The sequence below is a fragment of the Anoplophora glabripennis genome, unplaced genomic scaffold (genome assembly GCF_000390285.2).
Source record: "Anoplophora glabripennis isolate ALB-LARVAE unplaced genomic scaffold, Agla_2.0 scaffold860, whole genome shotgun sequence".
Classification (NCBI taxonomy): Eukaryota; Metazoa; Arthropoda; class Insecta; order Coleoptera; family Cerambycidae; genus Anoplophora; species Anoplophora glabripennis.
Genome location: NW_019417034.1, coordinates 93285 through 113788, shown reverse-complemented (window position 1 = coordinate 113788; position 20504 = coordinate 93285). Strand labels below are relative to the sequence as shown.

General features: G+C 32.2%; 1 protein-coding gene across 2 annotated transcripts in view; it reads left to right on the top strand.

Moving 5' to 3' along the window:
- The window catches only part of LOC108913650, a 118065-nt gene that overhangs the window by 66513 nt on the left and 31048 nt on the right, over positions 1–20504 (top strand). Inside the window, exon 1 of one of the 2 annotated variants that reach the window (XM_018719230.1) lies at positions 11825–11900. The exons of the other annotated variant lie outside the window; for it this stretch is intronic. The gene's annotated coding sequence lies outside the window, so the exon portion shown is untranslated. Of the gene's footprint in view, positions 1–11824; positions 11901–20504 lie in introns of those variants that run through there. 2 annotated transcript variants of the gene reach the window in all.

Genomic DNA, 20504 nt, shown 5'->3' with positions numbered 1-20504 from the left:
GTCAAAGTTTGTAAGCTGTTGCGTAGATATTAAATTGTGCTAAGTAAAGGAAATTTGGTACAGTATTTATCGTAACTGTTTTTAAAAACACTTTAGTCGTGAGAGATAGGTAGAGGTAGATCGTATCACAATCTTAATTGAAGGGAGCATCGTCACAGGTCACAGTAATTTGGTATACCTAATAACGGTTTAAGGTTCCACCCAGACCCGACAGTAAACAATGGATGATTCGTCTTGCAGCCTGGGTGGTGTGCCTAAAAAATATTTTAAAAATTAAAATGTCTGGTAAATTGTAACCTACAGGTGAATTAAATATAATATAATTAAAATTTAAATTTGCACAGAGTGTTGTGTAATAAATTTCTTATTACTGTTTATTTATTCATTTAGGAATGTCCACGGTTGGAGTGGAAAAGAGGGAGAATATTTTTATTTTTCATTTTACGAGAAAAAGGCATTCTTTATTAAAATGTGTGCTTGGCTTTAAAATGCTTTAAATAAAAAAAGTTTATATAAAAGTTGTACAGATTCAAAAAACCTAATAGTCCAATTAACTAAGCCTTTCAATCGAAATTTTGTCAACTTGGCTGAATTTTTGATATGAGTTAATTTAAGATATATTATAACAATAAGTGAGAGTAATTTTTTGTTCAACCCCCGGCCAAGGGTGGAAAAAGATAAAACAAAGGGCTTTTTCAAGATAACTCAAAAAGGGTAAGAGCTAGAAAAAAAAGTTTTTCATGAAAGTTGTAAAGCAGACAATTCTACATAAAAATGGTCTCTTAGCTTTTTCTTGTACTATTAAAATTAACAGAGTTAGGGAGGCTAGAAGTTAAGGGAAGATTTCAGAAATTTAATTTTGTTAAATCATTAAAATTAACGATTAAAAATTTGATTTTTTGTTATAACTTTCTTATTAAAAATTAAAAAATATATCTATTTCTCTGAAAAGAAAAGTTACATATTTTAGAGCAGATTGAAAAAAAAAATTACAAAATTCAATCATTTTTCTGTTTGTTATGATTTTTTTTAAATTTCTGAAATCTTCCCTTAACTTCTAGCCTCCCTAACTCTGTTAATTGTAATAGTACAAGAAAAAGTTAAGAGGCCATTTTTATGTAGAATTGTCTGCTTTACAACTTTCATGAAAAACTTTTTTTTCTAGCTCTTACCCTTTTTGAGTTATCTTTAAAAAGCCCTTAGTTTTATCTTTTTCCACCCTTGGCCGGGGGTTGAACAAAAAATTACTCTCACTTATTGTTATAATATACCTTAAACTAACTCATATCAAAAATTCAACCAAGTTGGCAAAATTTCGATTTAAAGGCTTAGTTAATTGGACTATAAAGGACAAGGTTAATTTGAAACACACAGGGCGATGAGTAAAAACGGGACACGCCAAACATGGATTTCTGACAAAATTCTATATATGGCAATATAAACAGTTTAACATTTTAGTGCGGGGTTGCTAAGTTATGTAGAAAATTCTTCGAATTTTGAAATAAACATAACCTCAAAGAAGTTGTATTAACTTTCAACTACTAACACTTGGAGCAAAAATATTTGATAGAGTTATAGGCAAATGTTAGGCAAAGACTCCTATATTAGCTAATATCGATATTTTATACAGGGCATTTTTTATAATACGATCATGTTAAGAAAGTTGATTTTCTAAAATTTTTCAAATGGAGCACCCTGTATTTTATTGTTCTATTTTATTCACACATAAATCCACTTCAACTTTTATTAAGTATGTTCTACACCTAAAGTTGTTAGTTTTTAAGATAAGTATAGCAACATTTTTGGAAAAACCTAATTTTTATTATTTTCGGTCGCAAGAAATGGCTTTAGAAAAAACTGTCACATTGTGTCAACTTGTCATGTGTGTTCATAATTTATCATTCCATTTTGAGCTTATTTTATTAGTAAATATTCATTTGTAGTATTCTATAAAATAATAAAAATTAAGTTTTTTCCAGAAATTTTGCTATATATCTTAAAAACTAACAATTTTAGATATAGAACATAAGATATAGAACTTACTAAAAGTTGAAGTGAACCGATATGTGAATAAAATAGAACAATAAACGATAAACTGTTTATATTGCCATAAATATATATATATTTATGGCAATATATAAATTTCTTCAATTTCTTGATTCTGTATAACTTTTATATAGGTAAACTTTTTTCCTGTATTATGAGTAACAAGGAATTATTTTACTTTCTCACACTAATGGCCCACCCTGTATATTATATTACCTACGATTCTTATACCATCTCAGGCTGGCTGGAAAATGTTGTTACAAGGAGATGAGTAATTTTTTTTTGAAAAATTAGGTCAGAGCAGTTTATAAATGTAGGTATTCTTTTTGTCTGATGCAAATAGACAATTATTATTACATAAAATTATGGTCCTAACGGAAACCTAACTATAATATAAAATCATTTATCTCCTGCCATAGACGGGTGCAAGAACGGGATACGTTATATGTCACTTATTCCGTTCTTGCACCGCATGTCTTAGTGATTTTGAATATGTACTATACTTGATACTTGGAACTTGGTATTTATGTTTTAAGTGATAAGTAAGTGTCTACCGATCTAATAATTTTGCATACGAGAAAACATTTGGCTATTGCTTATCCACTTCTTCCACCTGGTCTAAATTAAATAATAAATAACAACGTACCTATGCACATAATATGACGTTCTTGCACCATAAATATTTTTTTTCTGGATATCATCGTATTTTATACTAGTATTTCGCACTAACTCAGACGCAAATGTCGTACTCATTATGTTATAATAAAAATATCAAACGTAAAAGAAATTTTGAAGAAAAAGCATAACGGCAGTTAGCTGCTTCTTATACCTACCAGGGGCCTAAAATTATGTATGTTTCAGTACGGCATATTGTTTCAGCTGTTCTCATGTACTTACGTATGTAGGTATGTACATAGATCAGTTTATTTTCAGACAGTCTCCTATACTAACCAATAATGTCTATATAGTTTGCGAAGTGGTTCATTAAACGACGCAATATAGTTTTTCTATTAACTTTCCCCCCCGATTCTTCATAGTGACCCTTTTTGCTTCCCTGCAAATTTCGTTATTAATATTTTACAGAAACGGAAACATACCCCAAGATATTGAACGTTAGTCAGCTATCTGAAGAAAACTTAAATACATATATTGATTTTACCTTTATTAGGTAATATTGTATATTAGGTAATATTTTACCTTTATTAGGTAATATTAGGTAATAGTGTAGTATAGTAGTATGCAGGGCGTGTTCTTCAAAATTTGCCTATGTTTTGAATAGCAGCAATTGCACTCACATAAAAAAAAATCGCAAACCAACTATAAACATTTCCCCGATCTTTCCAAAATTTCTCGCGATTCCCCGCAAACGTCATGGATAACCCCAAGATCGTTTTAGAGGCATCAATGACGATGCAGTTAAACACGCGATCGAGCGCTGCGCACCTCAAGGCCACGAAATAGCATATCAAAAATTACCGATATTTCAAAAAGTTTCATCCAAGTTTCTAAATTTCACCCGCTGAGCCACTTACCTCTTCCCCAAAGTCGCCGAAGAGAGTAATCGTCCAACTTTCCAAAAAAGTAGCGAAAATTCCAACATCCAGAGAACTTCAAATTCGCAACCCTTTTTGAATAAGAAAAAGCGTCCTCGCCGAATACGGCTGTCTCTGAATAGTTGAGAAAAAAACTAATTTGTGTTTATACTGACCTATATACAGGGTGTCCGGTAAGTACCTCCTAATCTCTCGGGAGTGTATAGGGGAGGTCAAAATAAAACTAGTCCTTCCTATAATTTTTTTTCCTAATGTGCCCCCTAACGGAGTTATGGGGGGTCAAAGGGGTACCTAGAAATTAACGTTTAGGGTTATAACTTTGAAACCACCCTGTATATTTTAATAAAATTTTCGTACGTTGTATTACACATGGAGCTCTACGATTTGATGCTAAAATCAACTTTTTGCTATTATCAGGTGTCCAGAAACGGACTGGCCCTATCACAATTTTTCTCAAAATTTTGACAGAAGTAATTTTATCAAACTGAAAATATTATTATTAGATACTCTGAAGGTTTTTCTTTAAAAATGGTACTCTTTATTTATTTCGAAAAAATGAACGGTTTGCGAGATAAATCGGTTTTGAAAAAAATTGGTAACAAAAACAACAATTAAAATTTATTTTTTTTACATATTATTTCATGCATTTAATTTCTTTAACTTTATCAAGTCCAGAAATCTTTGAACGGGTTGGCTATACTTTATGAGCAAGTAGTGACCAATTAAAAATAACATTTGAAAAATAACTTACTTACAAGACATGCAACAAAGAACATTCAACAATGAACAAAGGTACCTAAATGTTACTTCGGTAGATGTTCAAAATGAGCACCCCGTACTTCAATGCACTTTCTAATCCTACGAATGTTTTCCCGGTGCACTTGAAATAATATTCCGTGATTATTGCGGAGATGGTCACAGTTCTGTGTTAGCCTCAGCAGAAGTTCCTCTCTACTATTTACGGGTGTTGAATAAACGTTATTTTTTAAATGACCCCACAGAAAAAAGTCTAATGGGTTTAGGTCGGGCGACCTAGGTGGCCATAATACAGGTCCGCCTCGACCTATCCATCGATCACCAAAAACATTCGTCAGATGTTGACGTACTAAACGATCAAAGTGGGGTGGTGCACCGTCATGCATGTACCACATTTCAGTTCTTATTTGAAGGGGCACTTCTTCTAACAAAATATTTAGATTTTCCTCTAAAAATTGCAAATAAAGAGCACCATTAAGTCTTTGCTCCAGAATAAATGGACCAATCAAATGATTCCCGATAATGCCAGCCCACACATTCACCATAAACCTTTGTTGGTAGCGAGTTTGAACTAAAGCGTGAGGGTTTTCTTCATCCCAGACATGTAGATTATGCGAATTAATTATGCCGTCTCTTGTAAAACCTGCTTCATCGGTGAACAAAATAGATGTACCAAAATTATGATTCCGAATATGATGCTGTAAAAACCAATTGGCGTATTGAAGTCTTTTTGGATAATCATCTGGAGACATAGCATGTACTTTTTGGATGTGGTACGGGTAAAGCAATTGTTCTTTCAGAGTTTCATGTACAGCCCATTTTGTAACATTGTTTTGCGCCGCAAGCTTCCTTATGCTATTTGAAGGATTATTAGCAACGTCTTCCAATATTTGTTCCTCTACATGAGGGTCTCGTACTCTCCTCGGGGCTCCTGCTCCACCACGGCGTGGCAAAAAGCTTCCTAAATAAAGGATTCGGAAGAAATTAGTTTCACTAACGTTTTTCACTATTTTTTTTTACCTGTTTCTCTTAAACTACGATCAACTCTTTCAAAAGTTTTTGGACTCGGCAAATGTCGACCCGGAAACCTTTCCTCATAAAGTCTTCTTGCCTCCACGGAGTTGCATAATGCTTCCCCATAAATTAGGTGCATATCAGCATATTCTGCACAGGAATATTCTTCCATTTTTAAATGTTATTTCTAACGGCTTAAAACGAATACCACAATAAAATTGAATTTTTATTCTGTCACGCGCCTTTGACAAGTACTTTAAAATCAACAGGGTCTAACAACGAAAACAATAGAAAAGAACTCCATGGAGACAAGAGCAATAATAATTTGTAGATGTATTTTGGTCATAGATGTTGATTTTACAAGAAACGGCATTATTCATTCCCTTAATTCACCACCAGTAAATGTTTATGGTGAATCTGTAGGCTGGCACTAGCGGGAATGATTTTATTGTAAAAAAATAAATTTTAATTGTTGTTGTATTTGTTACCAATTTTTTTCAAAACCGATTTATCTCGCAAACCGTTCATTTTTTCGAAATAAATAAAGAGTACCATTTTTAAAGAAAAACCTTCAGAGTATCTAATAATAATATTTTCAGTTTGATAAAATTACTTCTGTCAAAATTTTGAGAAAAATTGTGATAGGGCCAGTCCGTTTCTGGACACCTGATAATAGCAAAAAGTTGATTTTAGCATCAAATCGTAGAGCTCCATGTGTAATACAACGTACGAAAATTTTATTAAAATATACAGGGTGGTTTCAAAGTTATAACCCTAAACGTTAATTTCTAGGTACCCCTTTGACCCCCCATAACTCCGTTAGGGGGCACATTAGGAAAAAAAATTATAGGAAGGACTAGTTTTATTTTGACCTCCCCTTTACACTCCCGAGAGATTAGGAGGTACTTACCGGACACCCTGTATATAGGTCAGTATAAACACAAATTAGTTTTTTTCTCAACTATTCAGAGACAGCCGTATTCGGCGAGGACGCTTTTTCTTATTCAAAAAACTCTTGGACTAAACTGGACCGACCAACAGGCCATCTAACGAAATTCTCCACAGTGTGCGAACATCGGCCCAGGGTTCCCGCAGTTACATATTTAACCATAGAGCATTTTCTCAAAAACATCAATAAAGCTAATAAATTTCGAGTTAGGTATAATTCTCCTAAAAATTACCCAGCGCAAATCAATGCTCTCGTACACAGCTTTACGTTGCAATATTTTCAAGCTTCTAAAAGCCCTACCGGTGCGGTGGTCCACGGAGACCGTACATTACAGTGCTTCTAAACAGTGCAAAGACAGCGATTCTCAGACGTTAGGGTATCAGACCCGCTAATGGTGTACAGGGTTTAATAAAAAAACCCATCACGCAAAACATTGTAAGTATTACAAACTCTTAATAGTGTGCCTACAGTGCGTCTTACAGAAATTATAGAGCGTGGATCATCAACCCAAAGCACGTAGACCTGGCAATGGAGGAAGAGTGCAGATCCTCGCGTCTTTCTGTGACGGTCCCTAAAACCTAACGTTAACAGGGAAACGCATGAGATTCCTGGGAAACCCATTCATCGGCGAGCGAGGGACTAGCGTCTCACCACTGAATGTGAAACTGATCCAGACAGATACCACAGCTTTAACAGGTACGCTCCTTCCGGACCTTCCATAACAGAAGAAAGATAACCGACCTACGTAAATTCGCAACAGTGGTATTTTTGTTCAAAAACGTTTTATTTTTTATTAAAAATTGTCAGCTTAACGAATGGCACAACATACTGTTAATTAGGTATACAATTTTTTATTAATAATAAGCAGGCAACTTTTGAATGATAAATATTGTAATCATCGTTACTGGCCACAATTACGCAATGCGGTGTGAAGAAGGGTAATGTCAAGAGTTGCACATTCTACAAAATCGCTCCTCTCTTTGTTTCGAGATCGCAAATAGTGTGTTTTTATATTTATTTATTGCTATAATGTTCAACAACGATTATTATTTTACAGCGTTGTCTGAGATTGTTGCGCAATCTAGTAGGTTGGCGTTTCGCAGAACTATCAGTCGTTTATTAGGCAAGAATTTCACCTATTTCAACGTTTATCATTTTAAGTAAGAAATTACGGAATAGATTTAGTTGTGACCCATTTGAAACTGGGACACCCTCATAAAATTTTTATTTACAGGGCGATTTTTACTATTTTTTTTTTAAATTATAAAGGGGAGAAAAGTGTACTTGAGGACCAATGTCATCCTTTTTATATAAAAACCAAGGTCTACCAGATCATTTTTGGAAGGTAGAGGTATTTTAATATCTCATGAGCCGCGAAATGCGCGAAAGGCGTGGCGCATCCCCATAATTCTTCTAATAAGCACGTTGTGAAAACATTAACTCATTACAAGTAGACATGAACTATGGCGCTCGGGCATCAATAAAGTCAACTGGCGAACGTTCGTTAAATATATTTTTATTGTTTAAATTAAAATAATAAAGAATAGGGCATTTTATTATGATATTTGTAATCAGATCAAAGGCTTGTTTACGCTAGAGCCAGAGTGAGACTGTGAATAATAGGTGTAATGTTTTTAGGACGTAGAATAATTTAGGCGACAGTCGGAATTATGTTTCTGCGCATATGAAGGTCAAAGCTCATAAGATTTTAAAACATCTCTAAAAATTGAAGAAACCATATCAGCGATTATTTTAGAATAAGTACATCGCTGGATTAAGCGCCCTCTGAAATGGACGTGTTCCAAATTTCATAAAAAAAATATAGCATAGGATAAAACGTCAAAAATAACTGACAATAACTATTTTTATTCATGACGATTATAGAACAATCAGTTGACTACCTCAATAGGTGAGAACGGTTAAAATTGATCCTCGCACATGTCGCCGTTTCGGGGGAAAACAATACATTGGCGTGGGGTCAGCTGAGCATGGCGTCGGTCGTGAAAATATTTTTGGCGTAAGTGTGAATAGTGTGCGACGTCTGAATCTTATTTGGACATTTATTTTTAGTTCTTTTATTTAGTCAGTACCTATTGGGTATATACATTATGTGATAGGAATGTCGATAATTTTGTAATTTCGGTTTACTTTTTTTTTTTTAATTGCACATGAGTGATTTTTGGAACCACCACATTTGTATTTTCAAATTGGCCGAATCAAATAAACGGTAAAACAATTATATTGTTATAACAACTAGAGCTCTTTTAGGTTTTCTGGTAATCGTGATCGGTAGATGCTGTGTACTACTATTTCATTATTTGTAATACTTATTTGCTTATTTTTAAAGTATTGTAATAACATGAAGCAATATAATATATTTTATTTTATAATGAAAATTATCGCGGATGCTTTGAATCAAACCTCAGCTGTTCATACTGCCTAAACTAAGAGTATTGTGGAGTGGAGACAAATCTACACATTTTTATGATTCACCGGGTCATTTTCAAATGCGATATGTTCTACCGATCACAGAAGTCTCTTGCAAGAGCCGATTTTGCAGAAAATCTATCAACCTATTACATATTGCAAATGTACAAATCTATTGATTTAACGCTTTGTCTGACACAAAACTACAGTTCTAATTACACAATTAATGATTCGGTCGCGTCTAAATTACTAGTATATAAATGTTTTGTTTGAATATTGTACCCATTAGAACAAAGAATATTTATACATAGGATAGAACATAATATAGAAAAGTTTGCTAAATGCTACTTAGATATCATTTTGTTATACGGACAATCGAGAGTAAGTAAATATACCTATGTATGAAGTTAAAATGGTGAGATAGGCGCGGTAATTAACTTATTGTTTACAGGAATCGCCCCCTTTTTTGAGCATCTGTTTTAGGGTATTACCTCTATGGAAACATAGTATGTAGGTATGTAGAACGTAACATTTCAGGTAGCTTACCGTGGTCAACAATAAGATAATATTGAGTTTTTTTTAAAGGTGATTTTAATGATAGAAGACAAGGGGAACGTAGGTGTTTGAAATATAATTTAAAATGTACTTAAGTATGCTTACGACATTCAACATAAAGCTGTTCAAGTTTTTCAAGCGCTGAAATGAAACTAAAACGCAAATAGGAGACACACTTTTCGGGTGCCTATACTATTTTTATCGTGTAGTCCTTTTATCAGCAGCGGGCGACGCGTTACACCCGTATATCCGCCTCTGATAACGGTAAAGACGGGTTTCCTTCCTAACGATATGACGGCCCCGTCGAGGTCTGGGGCCTCGAGGTCATAATGCTGTGGTCGGTGCTAGCGTTCGCTGGTGTCGTTAACTACGAACTACGATGCGATGCAGCGACTATCATCCGTTTACAGAAATAGGAGGCCCTGCCTTATCGATTAAAATCATTACAATGTGTGCAAATACCCTTTTAATTTTTTACTTGAAACTTTTCTTTTTATATAAACACTTGAAATATATTAAGAATATATTTTAAAAATGTATGATTAATATTTACGATTTCTATTATAATCAATGGAAGAAAATAAATACCTACATATTTGATAAATGATTGGAAAAAATACGTAAAGGCTTTTCTGCATTTTTACGACATTATGTAATGGAATATTTTTCACATTCCATTCCAAGAAAAATTTCTAAGAAACTAACGGTATATATGAATTGTTATTTGCATTAGAAGTAACATTAATGTCATTATATGTAAATTCATCACGGTGAATTTCGATATAAAAATGCGTTATACAATTATTTGTGATAAAAGCAAGTTATATACCTACTCGTAACTAACTACCTATGTTGTGATACGAAGTGTAAGGTAAATCGTCAATATCTAATTGTTGTTGTGTCGTTATATAAGTCAGATAATACGTATTTATTAATACCGTCACTTCAACAAAATGAATTAATTGTTGTAACTTAAATAGGGAATTATTGTACAATTTTCCCCTGATCATCGTTTCTTAGTTTACGTATTTGTTATTCAGACTAGGTCCAGGTCCAATTTTTTAATTGCAACTTGTTTAACATTTAAATGGCAGATATAAGAATTATGATAAAAATAACTAGAGTTACTTAAATAAATCACACCTGGGGTGTTTACTGTTTGCTTCTAACAAACGTTTGAATTTGAATAAAGTAGGTCTTTCAACATGGCATTTTAACATTTTGCAGCCACTCAACAAGGTAACAAAACATTATCTTCTGCATCCTCCAAATTCGCAAAAAGAAAATTATTACCGTGTTCAGTATTTTATGCTGTCGTTTGTTGCAGTGAATCACGTCGACCAAAAAATCCACGAGTAAGAAAATTATTGACCTTTCCCAATTATGCAAGCTCACGGATTTTGGGGATTAATTATTTGGCCGTTTGGTCGCTTAAGATGGGTTCAAGGCTGGTCCTCAGCACATTCTTGCCTGGTGACGGGCACCATAGCCTCTTGCCATCGCTAAAATTCGGATTCGGACTCAGTGAGACAAGTCTAGCGACCGCGTTTCATGCATTGTGCTTTTTTCGACGAAATATCGACGAGCTGATTTTTTTAGAATATTAAGGTCTTTAAATAAAATTCACACTGTTATACATTACAAAGGAGATATCTATAATACATTTGTCAACTTTTTATCACTAACTTATACTTAATTTTTAAAATTTTCCAAGGAACTCTATGGATGTTTGCACGAGTGCAAAACGGCATACCATTGTGGCACTATACAGGGAGAGAAAGAATACTAGATATTTTGGAGATTCTGGCCATATTTTTATTAGATATATGTAGGTATACCTAACTTATATAAATCAAACAATAAAATAAACCCCAAATTCAGGGTGTATTAAATTCATTTGAAATTTACCTGGCTTCAGCCTGCAGAACTTTTACTTTCAATAAAATTTAGGCGAAATAAAAAGAAAGACACAAAAAAAGAAAACACACTTCACTATCATCTTTTGTGTTCCTTTCTGTTTATTATTGGCTAATTCAAATCAAATAATAATTATTGTGAAATTGTATTTTGGATATGTCGTTCTTTATTAATTTTCATCATTTTCTGAGGTACAATTTGTCTTCGTCATATTCTATTACTTAAAACTTTTGATTATTTTTAAACCAAAGAAAAAAATGAAAGAAAACTAAATGGTTATGCATATGTAGGATTGGTCATAAGCTGTAAACGTTCTCTTAGCTTGGCAGCTTTTGATGACATATCACCCGCGCTGCGTCTGTATCCAGCAAAGCAGTTGACTGGCTTGCAGCGGTTTCGAAGAGCCCCAGCTTTCAGTCGACCTGCAGACGTAGGACAGAAAGGTGAGAAGCGCTGTTCGGTATCAAACCAGTTAGTTCAATTTTTGTTGTCACCTGTTTAACAAATGAACCAGCAACCGTTAGCTTCCTCGGGGTGTTAGTGTTCACCAAGTTTAAAGTTCGAAAGGAAATCGTAATGTCCAAGTGAAAACCAAGGGAAATATGAGTGTGTATAATGTGTGTTTGTGACAGTGTGAATTTTATGGATAATCAGTACTGCTCAGTTGGATACAGCCCTGAAATGTAAGGATCAGCACTGGTGTAACGTACACATATTATTTACTAAGTACCTTACCTATAGTCCAATAATACTTAGCACGGGTTCTACAGATATCATGTACATACGTAGATAAAGACGGCAGCGATGAAGTAAATAAGTGACTGCCTCTGCCTCACAGCGGTTGCATCTTGACTAGATCTGAACATGAATTGTAGCTATGTCTCAAGGTTTTCTGGACAGGACACTTTTTTGTGGAGCGATTAATTGATTCTAGCTCGAAATTCCGCTATGGGCCCGTAGTGGTGAATCACTTTTACAATTACTAAATCTGAATCTAAGTTATGAATTATATTGTTTTAGACACATTTCTAGATAGTTATTTTTTGTTCTAAGATATGGATGATTTTTATTATTTTTTAAATGCTAACAGTTATTCTTTATACTTAAATCAAAAAAATAATAAAACTCGCTTTAAAATGCTGATATAAAAATATGCAGATACATATAATATAATAAAAAGTATTCACTAATGAAATAATCATTATCTTATCTCTTATACATATATTACTATTATTATTATTATTATTGTTATTAATCGTTTCAATAAATATAGCTGTACCTACGTACTGTTCTATATCTACACATAGTTAACAGGGTAACAGTATTTGGACATTGGTGTACCAGATGAATTATTCTCTTGTTATAGAATAAGAGAATGTGACTGTACTCGCAAATGTTTGACTTATTTTATTATCATTTTGGTGATACCTATTAGCAAATTTTTAGACGGTTCTTGGATATTTTTTCTTACTGATGTAAGTACCTTCACTGCAACCAATATTTTTGGTTTGCTTTCAATTTTCACTTTATGAATATGCCGCTTTCATTATTTCCATTAAAATAGGCAAAGTACGTACCGTGGCGAGTACATACAAACACTGTAATTATAGATTATTTTAGATGTGAATTTCCATTTTTATTATTCTCCTACGTCATTGTCCTTGTCTATATTATCGTTAATAAATAGAATATCTAAACAGATGGGATTCTCGTTGCAGATAAAAAATAAAAAGCATCATCTGAGCGGCCTCGATTTACTGATTCTGTGATTAACATTTATCGATTCTTGATGCTTGGCGGTGCATTTACGCGTTAGACGGGCCCCCAATACGAATTGTGACCTTTACAGTTTGTTGATGGGGATTAGGTGAATTGAATTTCGGTTAGGTTTTATTAACTTCCACAATACGAAGCCTTTTTTTGTACCCACCTAGAATAAAATAGTTTGTTTTTAACTATTGAAATTTTGTATCGAAAGATTATGAACAATGTGGAGATTTAATGAACTTTTATAGATTTACAATTGATATTATGATAGTTTATAGTTTCTTTTCACTTAGCATCGGTTTTATTTTCATATTCAGTGTTAAGGTAAGTTCATGCAGCAACGATTTGCGAGTTGCGATTAACGAATTTACGATTTATGCGACAAAAATTTTACATTCGTTCATGCACATACGCGAAAACTAGTTACTTTTAAATTTCTTGTGTTACTTGCCTTGCCATGCCATATGCCACAGTCAAGAATTGTAGATATTCTTGGGCCACAGTAAACAAAATTAAACAACATAACCTAAATTCACAAAATAGATATTTTTGTGATTAGTGATTACGTAATACATATGCAGGACATTAGACAAGACCAAGACATTCGTAAATAAACATATAAAATAATCAACTTTCTCATGTTCTTTTCAAAATCATTTACTTTTAAAAACAGTTTTCTGACCACTTGTTAGCCCAGCTGCTTCAGGTGTAAATAAACCTTAGAGCGATAAAAACAAGTCATCGAATAAAGTCTGTATATGTTCAATTTTCCCAGTTGTTAAAAAAAAGTTATTTCAATGTCCTAAGATCAGTTTTTTGTTTTTCGGATTGCTTAATTTTATTTTTAGCAAAGTTAATTTTTTAGTGTTTGACAGATATCAACTGCATTGCATGAATAATGAAATTCATTTTAATGTTTGTCGGTATTATTTTTAAAGCCCGTGTGGTTTAAATTTGATCTGAAATACAGTTTACATTTTTCAAGTTCAACTATTTTGAAATATAATTATTGACGCTTTCGGAAATCCATCTGGATAAGATGAATCTACTAACACATTAGAGAATCATTCTACCAAGGCGTTCGATTTGCTGGAAATTTTAAATTTGTCGTTAAACTGCCTGGTTCATAAGAGAAGTCAAACAATAAGTGACATGACAGTGCAGTGTCAGAGCAGTACCAGTGTCAGTGAAAAATAAAATATCGTTTCTTAGAGTTTGGATTGATCTGTTTATACAGGTCCGACACAGTGATGCAATTTAATTTAATTTTTAAATACGTCAGCAGCCATATTTTTACAGTATCTACCAAAGAATTGACGCGATCCAATTTTTTCTTTTGTCGTATGTTGCTTAGAAAGGGTGAGATACTTATGGAGTTGATCCGGAATTTTCTTGAACCATGTGACTTGTCCAATAAAAAATATTTGGAATGATACAAGAAAATAAGTGAAAGTAGATGGTAATTATTTTAATGTTTATATGTATTACAAATTAGTGTTAATAAGATGTAAGTTGTATTAATAATAATTTTAATTTTTTTTTAAATTCTCATCTTGTTTTTCCATTGAATGGACTACGGATGGATATATGTATGTAAATTGGTGTCACTGATCGACCATGGACGACACTGATACTGAACCGACACGGCACTGATGTGGTGATGTGTGTAGATTCCCTATTATAGAACAATACACCTGAACGGTTGGTTGTAGGATGAACGTATTATCAGGAGGCTGAGCTCCTCTGAGTTAGAGTAGCAGTGGAATATTTTCTGAAATGAAACGCATTAATAAGCTATATGGATGCCTGTAGGTATTACTGTACTACTGTACGCGTGTGTATAGATAGTGTATAGGCAATAGTGAAAGTGTGGTTCACGTTCGTTCTGTCACTACCGCTCATGAATTACTGAGAATTTTTAGCTTGATTTGTAGTTTCATTATTTTTAACTCTGCCTTAGAATAAAAGTAGATTCTACAAAATAAACTACTATATCATCTTTTATTATAGACTAAAGTATATAGGATGCATAAACACACCAATTATTTTCCACGATCTCACTTTCAGTATATTCGTTTAACCTTAGCAGATTAACAGTCAGAAGGGAAACAATTAAAAATCTTAACATCCAGTATCGCGTCCAGTCCAGTTTGATATAAATATCAGTACACTGCCTTGCGTCTTTCTTTGCAGCAGTACAAATAAATAATAATTACAATTCATTTTTTTTCTGTGACAAGACCTTACACAAACTTTAACATATTGCACTGTGGACGTTGCAGATGTGATTTAAGATATGTTGAATACAATAATGGGATCTTAGGGTATAATACAAACTTCAAATTAAAACATCTCAGATTTTTAAAAACATTCGATATGTCAATAAGTAAAAAAATCGAGAGAAAAAATATTAAAATTGGAACCACATTGTATTGTTTAATTTCATTACAAAAAATTATTATTCCTCGCAGTTAACATCAGTCTAAAAAAAATTATCAGTTTTTAGATTCACTATTTACTATCTAAACAGAAATTAGCAAGTTGGCTGTGCACTCGTTTTTGTTATTGTTTGACAAAATTAATAATAGCTGTCACTTTGAGTGTTTGAGTGTGAAGCAGTTAAGTGCAGTGTAATTTCCGCTATTTTTCAAATTATTCAAGCCGAATTACGCCATACAATATCTCTACCAAGTTGAACAAGGAATTCAAAAATGATTTTTATTTTAAGGAATATCAGTGCTGTATAATTTTTTTCTTTAACGATATCTAGAGACATGCCTGTGCGCACGCTACTGGTGAAACTGAAAACAAATTTTTATCGTAAAACATGTTGTTAACTGTCAAAGCCGGTAAAATTTCATTAAAATATTCTGAGCGCTTTCCGGAATATTTATAAATTTGCATTTTTTTATTAAAACTTTAACACCCTGTAGATCGAAATGTAAGCGTTTTCGGAATTTGGTAGCTTAAGGAAATATATCATAAATCGCTTGTACTATGACCTCCTGCAAGGAATGCATCGACTTACCAAACACCCTGTATATTTAGTAAAAAAATATGTGTTAATATACATATAGGTACGTCTGAGGTTTCGTTTTAATACACATATCTCGACCGCATTAAATCCTCTCGATTTTGTTTCTCCATTGGTGGTAGTGTGTTATTAATCTGTTAGTATCGAGGTTAGTATACCTGTATACATCACAATTTATTTGATTTCCTTTTTCCTCCATTCCACCTAGATGGAACCCACGTACTGTACACGTACCTATATGGTGTATTCCTAATCATCAGACTTTCACAGTAATGTTCAACGATGGTGTGTTTAAATTAATTGTATTTTTTTAAGTTAGAAATTTAATAGACAACTTTAAAGCTGACATTAGGATATAAATCTGATATTTAAAAGAAAAGAAAGTAAGGGTAACGTAATATTTAGACTTTATTTTAAATTTTAGTTGTATTTCATTTGAGTATTTATTACAGGTATACATTTAAATTCGCAACCAGAAATTCAATCGATTTAAATATATATTTTAAAATTTGTGCCGGGAAGATAGCTTATTTTTCACACGAGTTTTATATGCACGTTTTCCTCACGAATATACTTATTTGGTGATTACTAAGGTCCGAAAGGAAATCGTACAATGATGGCACATTAAACTCACCACCAGTTGGGAAGCTCTCATTCCCTCGCACACTACCACAAACTTATTATGTTGAAATCAGAATGCGTATTGACACTACAATATCTTTGAAGATGACGTATTATTGTCACTATCGCATATCCCAGCTTAAAAGTTATCGAAATCGACCTGTTTGCGTATATACATATAATCATATATTTTTGCAATTAATCATCTTGATTAATTAAACCATAAATTAAAAATTGTGAAATTTCCTAAAAAAATGCCCACGACTTTAAGAAAAACCTTCATAAATTTTTACTTATACGAACAAAATGGCTTTTGACAATCGTCAATAGCATTTCTAGTTTTGGAGTTATATAAAAAAAAAACGAATATTTGAATTTTAGTTTTGTGGAATTAATATAGCAATATTTTTATATGATTTTGTTATATACCTAATATATATTAAAAATGTACTGGAGCGAAAAAATCTATGATAATCGCTCTTTGGGAGCAGGGAGAATCTATGCGTAATGTAGTTGGAATTTTGAATATAAGTAGAAACATAATTTTTATTCCTTTTAGACATTATAAAAGCTAGTGGATACTGCAGAAAATGTCAATGTAAAGTTTTAACGCTTAAACCTTAATAAATATACAGGGTGTCTCATAATTAGCTGCCAACCCTGAACAGGCCGATTCTATGATCAAAACTAAGTAAAAAAGTTCATATGAACATGGGTCCGGAAATGCTTCCTAAGGGCACAGGGACCCATTGAAGAGGGAGGAATGGAAATCATTTTTTTGCAATATCTCTCAATCGCGTTGTGATAAATGAATGAAATTTGGTATACACAGCTAAATTTTGATGAGCAATTTGATGGACTAATCCATTTATTTCCACAAGGTCCATTGGGGTGGGTACGGGGGGGCCCTTGGTACTTTGCGTGTGTAACTTTTTCATCTTTGACTTTTTAACAAATTGGACAGCAAATTCCGTTTTCCCGAACTGTTTTACGTTAAAAAGGTACTCTTGTTTCAAATCGTTATCTTTAACGGTTTCTGAGAAAATCGCTCTTGAATTAATCCCACTTTGGTCAATTTCATAGTAATTTAAACAAAAAAAATTTTTTTGTTTAAATTTAATCTAATTTTAATAAAAAAATAATAATAAAAAATTAAATTAAATAAAAATTAATCCTTTAAATGGAAAAGAGAGGAAAGGAAAATTATTATTATTTTTTTTTGTTTAAATTACTATGAAATTGACCAAAGTGGGATTAATTCAAGAGCGATTTTCTCAGAAACCGTTAAAGATAACGATTTGAAACAAGAGTACCTTTTTAACGTAAAACAGTTCGGGAAAACGGAATTTGCTGTCCAATTTGTTAAAAAGTCAAAGATGAAAAAGTTACACACGCAAAGTACCAAGGGCCCCCCCGTACCCACCCCAATGGACCTTGTGGAAATAAATGGATTAGTCCATCAAATTGCTCATCAAAATTTAGCTGTGTATACCAAATTTCATTCATTTATCACAACGCGATTGAGAGATATTGCAAAAAAATGATTTCCATTCTTTCCTCTTCAATGGGTCCCTGTGCCCTTAGGAAGCATTTCCGGACCCATGTTCATATGAACTTTTTTACTTAGTTTTGATCATAGAATCGGCCTGTTCAGGGTTGGCAGCTAATTATGAGACACCCTGTATAAAATTTATCGCCGTGATAACTGTAGCACCTTGTTCATCTACTTTATGAAATATCAAAATGTTATTCAACCATATAGCCTATGAACTAAAAGACAAAAGGGAAAGTTAGTACCAAATATCAAATTACGACTGCATAGTGATCTGAGAATTTCTTAAAACAGTTTTTTTTTATAAATTTCTTGTTTACAATGTTTTTATTATGTTATATATAATTTCTGTCATGAATATACATATAATATATATGTATATTCATACCTCAAAAACAATAAACAGACAACTCCTAATAGACCCAAAAAAATATAAGGCATTCAGTTTTGTTAAAAAATATGGGGGATGCAACTTAAAAAAATCTGTGGCGAAGTCGTATCCCAAACATAAATCCTGCAAACTATTTTTTTTTTTCATCTCCAATCAATGCGTTAAAAAATAGGTTGAAATAATTCATAATTTTGCAAAAGGGATATAATTGTTAGGAAAATATTAATATTGTGCGGAACTTTATCGCCACAGATAAGTAAGTATACAGGTTCATAATGAAAAAGTCGAAATATTTTCGCAAATATCGATGTTAGGACATCATTAACGAAAACTATGTAAAATTTTACTTGACTATTCCACTATTACTATTCCAAAAATAAAATAATATACAGGATATTCCATTTAAAAAGTTGAAAAAACATTCCTTAAAAATCATTAAATTGAGACTTCCGTGTTATGCTAAGCTAACATGTCCAAAATAACTGGAATAATATTCCAAGGGGTATTGGGCCTCCCTCGTTGAATCGCTGCACCGAAGATTAAATGATCTAATAGCAGCGGGGAGGATATTATACTAAATATTAATTTTTACAAGCGCAAATCTTCAAATTTATTTAGAACTTTAGAACTATTCCCAGAAAATTAATTAAGGGCTTAAAATGGTCTTAAAACAAATCTTTTACTATAAACATGTGATAATTATTAAACTAATTAAAATATGTAGTTACTGACACAGTGCGTGTTAATTTTACAACAATTTTAAATTAGCAACTCTTTAATTCTGGTTCAAATTTGACAGTTTCATTATTTAATATCAAGCTAAAATATTTTGAAAAAAGAAATAAACATTTCCGATAACTAGATAAAATGCGTAGTTTTCTTTGTAAAGGGTATTCATAACCTTATACAGTATCTGCCAAAGAGTCTGCACTATATAAAAAAACTTTTTCATTTTGAAAAACTATTTATCTACATTACTTATTAATGCAGTACCTATTAATTTATATTAAAAAAAAGGTGCACATATTCAACATCATGCTTATCAGTTCTATATTTTCTTGTTACTTCATTATTTTTATTTTAATGTATGTTATTAATATAATAATGCAGCATTCCTAAAAAAAACGTGTAATATATTGATTGAAATATGGGTAAGTATATCTTTTTTAGCAGAGGAATCGAATAATGTAACAGAAAATTCCAAATTTGGATAACTCTGTCAAAGATGTGTAATTTTAAATATAATACTGAATATTAATTCAAACTTGCACGAGCATTAATATGAATTACCAGAATTACTATAATTTCTCAAATTTCATTGATATCTCTTCTTACTTTGAAGACTTGAAACTCGAGAGGAAATTTTTTATGAAGTACTAAATTTTTATTTCTCTTGTATACATACATTTTTCATTTTTCTGGGTTTCATATGTTTTACATAAAACACTGTCTTTCACTTACCATTTCGATGGCTTTATCTCCGGTCGTCATCAGAAAATCATTAAATTTGCTTTGATATTTAAAAATGTTTATTTAATGAATGATTATTGAAAGGGTAAACAATCCTGTAAAAATTTCAATAATTTTCCAAAGAACTCTCTTAGCTATTAAAATGACTTTTTCTTTATTCGAGACATTGGAACGGAAAATAATAATAATAATAATAATAAATGGTCTTTTTATAATAATAATAACAGGATAAGAAAAATAATATAAATGTATAGGGCGAAGTTTCAGTAAAACTGTTTTTACAAGCTTTTATTTAAGTTACCTTGTTAGTATGGGCCAAATGTTTGTAACATTTGATTTTTAAAACAGTTATCCCCAACCGATTGAGCTGAAATTCTGCATACACGTTTGGATGATAATGCATTGTGTAACTAAAAGCTTGTTTAAAAATATATATATTAAATTTAAATATA